Raw genomic sequence first — 4,344 nt, 5'->3', positions numbered from 1 at the left:
TAAGGGCAGTTAATTAATAATTATTAGTAGTTATCATTTCCTAACCAAAGTTATTTCATGCCAAGGAAGAAAGGCTAATGAAAATGACAACCTTAATTAACTCTGCAAAAGCTGGCTGCCCAGTTCATCCACACGTGCCTCCCTCGTGCTCAACTTGCATCTCTCATAAGCTTAGTTATTGACTAGTCACCTAACCTAGAACTGGTTATGGGTTGGTTAGGTTTTAATTAAATTGAGCTTGATCTTAATTAATGATTAATTAAATTTTAACTTTATATAAAGGTTTGGTTTGATTTTTTTTTTTTTTAACTTTAAATCGAAGTTTGCAAATTATAATTCCTCAGTTATGCTAATTATACAAAAAAAATTATCGAGAGCACTAATTTTTAGCCCTTTTTCAAACATAATTTTTATTTTTATAATATTTTTAGAAAGAGAAATTCATAATTTTATATAAAAAAAAAAGAATTCTAAAAATATATAATTTTTTTTATTGAATTAAATTGATTAAAATCAAAATTAAAAGCATTTTAAATTAAATAAGATGAAATTCATCTTTAAACTATTTTAAATTGAAATCAATTGAAGCCTTAAAAAAAAAAAAAAAAAAAAAAGGTCACCGGTTAGTTCTCCGTCTGACATTTGTTCGTACGTTTGCTGCGGAAAGTAGATCCAGTTATAAATAATAATCTTATACATTATTAATATTTAATCGCCGGCCTTCCTCAGAGGCTAATCAATTTAAAATATTTTTTGATAATTTTTAAGTCATTCAATTTTAAAACAATTATGATAATATTTTCTAATAATTATAAATAACTAAGCTTTTTTTCCCAGTATTTTTAACTTTTTATGTAGTAAAAAATATCTCCTTATAATCAATAAGTAATAATATCAATAGCGTGTAATTAATTCTCAGATAAATTTTATCGGTAAAATTAATAATTTAAATTTTAAAATCTTGATTATTAGAAGAGTTTTATCAAAATATCACTATTAATTCAAATGTAAAAAACTGAATAAAAAAAAATTGAAATTTGTATAACTAAGGCATGCAAATGTTTTTTTAAGAGGGAGGATCAGAAAGAAAGGTATTTAAATTTAGGTTTGTCAAATGAATGATAGGACTTTAGCCATTTAATTAAATTAGGTGAGATTAGATTAGGTTTGAGGATAGTAATCGGTAGGGTATCCACAAAAATCATTATATCCAAATTTGATTAATATTTTTAAAATCTAAACTCGTCCTAAATTCGAGTATTATTATCTGAGAGAAATATCAGTACTCATTTATTTTATATTTTTTAATTATTATTAATATTTATATTTTAAAATTTTAATAATTTTATAAAATATTTAAATTTTATTTTATTTAAAATAAAATATAAATATTATTATAAAAATATATATTTTATATTTAATTAATTATTTATATAAATAATTTTTATTCAATATATAAAATTTTAACTCGACTTACTTTTATCATGAATTTTATTTTTTAAATTTAAATTAATCTTAAATTTAATTATATACCATCTAAATTCATTATATTAAAATTTAATCGAATTAAATACTCGTTTAAGTTAGTTAGGCCATGTATATGTAATTTCAACTACCAGGTAGAGATGAAAATTAAACATTGAAAAGAATATCACCATATAGAGATATACATAACAGCAACATGACTATCAGAAATTCTCAGGAAACTCTGGTGAAGAACCTTATCCATGGCCATGTAAGGTGTTACTGAGGATAAACGTTAGAGTATAGTGTGTTGTGAGTGACACTTGTGCCTATGCATGATAGCAACTGGAGCTTCCAAATATTAACACTGTTAACTGTATATAACGGAATTTCTACGTTCATCCAGATAGTGACCACTCGTTTTTGTGGACCCTCACCACGTAATGGGGCAATGCAATAATCTATACTCCCAAGAAACTTGGCACGACGTACCCCACTCTTCTACATTATTATTATTATTATTATTATTATTATTATTATTACTATTGAAAATTTAGAAATTATAATCATTATAAAATTAAAAGTTTAAATTTTTAGTATTTAAGTATTTTATTATTATTATAATTACTATTATTTTTCTAGATTATTTTATTTAGAAAGGGCAATTAGTTTTGTATTCCTAATTATAATTAAATTAAAATTTTTAATCCTAATGTAATTATTGTTGCAAAATTAACTCTACAAACAAATAGGTTTTTATTTGTTTAGTATATAATAGTTTAATTATAATGGTATCATTGAATATTAAATAAAGATTTTAAAAATTAATCCTTTAAAGAATTTTCTTTTTTATTCTTGAGAATTTATTTCTCCTGATCTTTTATCTTTTTCGTTCTATGTTAATTTGGTGTGAAAGTAAGTTGAGTTCATCCCTTGTGAGTGCCTTTGATATTTTGCCTTAGTTGTTTAAAAAGAAAAAAAAGCCAGATATTGCAAACAGAGTATCATGAAGCAGAACAAAATCGTGCTTCTAGTTTACCCCACCACCAGTCTTTCCTTCACCAAAACCTAGCTCCGCCACCATCACCAAATGTTCTTTGGTAACTAATGCTTTATTTGAATCCAGAGAAATGGAGAGAAGAGAAAAGAAGAGACTAGAAAATGAAGTTGGTTACTACAAAACTAGTGATGAATAACTGCAAGATGAAATTGATTTCTACATGATTGGGCTACCAAATCTTGATTACTGGTTAAATAAACATGATGGTAATTCACACGTCTAATGGTTTATATAATAAATATCAAAATTTTTACAAGACAGAAAAAGAAAACATCAAGATCTTCAACAACTCTTCTGAGTCAGGAAAAAGAACTTGGAGTGTGGAAGAAAGATATTGTGATTCAAGTGTTGTAGAAACGAAAGCAGAACTTGATGACATGCTTAAATTGAAAGCAGACTTTGATAAATTACTAAAAGTTGACTTGAAAGTAGAGCTTGATAAGATCAACAGCTGTGCAAGAACTTAGAGGAGAACTTAAAGATTTAAGATAACAACAACAAGAGCAGCTTGAATCAGAAAAGCAACAAAAAATTGAAGATGAAATTGTAGGACAAAAAGAGCAATTTGAAGATTCTGAGCTTGGAGAATTCGAAATTGAAACGTTGGTTGTTGCTTCTTCGACTATGATTTTTCTATGAAAATCCAAATTGACAAACCTGAATTGGAAATTTGCGAGCAACCTATTTTAGAACACGAAGTTGATCAAACTAACAAAGTCATGGAACCTTTGGAAACTCCAATGAAAATCGAAGAAAATCAAGTTAAGAAAATAACAGAAATTAAAAATTTTTCAAATTTCCTTATTCTTACTAAATTAAAGAGCCTTTTAATTATTTTTATGAAATCTTGTTAAAGATGTGTTGGAATAAATGATGTTCTTCATTTCAACTTTGACGCAGTCTTTTAAGAAGGTAAGACTTTGAGTTCTCTTCACCCTTAATTCTTCTACACCTTAAAACTCAATGTCGATTTTCTCCAACCAGGGAAGAATAATGTCATATTAAAAGTTTAGAAATTATAGTCATTACAGAATTAAGAAGTTTAGAGTTTTATTATTTAGGGATTCTATCAGGTTTATTATTAATTTTCTAGTTTATTTTATTTAGGAAGTTTAATTAATTTTATATTTCTAATTAGAATTAAATTAAGATTTTTTTTGCTATACCTGGTCTATTATAGATTAAAGACATAAGATATATAGTGAAATTCATCTATTAAATACATGTAATTCACATGTTTATGTCTTAGATCTATGGTAAATTTGATTTAGATAAAAATTCCTCATTAAATTAAAGTCTCTAATCCTAATGTAATTATTAGGATTGTAAAATTCTATAAATAGGTTTAAATTTTTTATTATTTAATAATTTAGATTATTATAATATTATTGATAATTAAATAAAAATTTTAAAAATTAATTCTCTACAAATTTCACTTTATTTTTAAGAATTTTTTAATTTTGTTAATATTTTTGTTGTACATCAATTATTATATACAACAGCTAGAGAGGATAATATATAAGTATATGTATAATTTATATAATAATAATAAACTTTTCTAATCAAAGGATGAGTTGATTGAATAAGAAATTATAATCAATAGTATGGGCTTTGGGGAAAGTCAACACATGGAATACATTAATAATTTCATACACTAAACCTAATTGAAGATAACTTAGAAGATTCCTCTTGGTAGGACCTTTTTTTCATCTCTGGACCTTACATGTGATGTTTGCATGTTAGCCTGGGCCCTGCTCTAACTGGGTTAATTAGTTTATTGTCCTTTTTTTTTTTTTCTTGGAATTGACCATTTTATTTTG

Source organism: Hevea brasiliensis, chromosome 16 (genome assembly GCF_030052815.1).
Source record: "Hevea brasiliensis isolate MT/VB/25A 57/8 chromosome 16, ASM3005281v1, whole genome shotgun sequence".
Classification (NCBI taxonomy): Eukaryota; Viridiplantae; Streptophyta; class Magnoliopsida; order Malpighiales; family Euphorbiaceae; genus Hevea; species Hevea brasiliensis.
The sequence above is the reverse complement of the archived record's forward strand: the minus strand, read 5'-3'. Positions refer to the sequence as shown.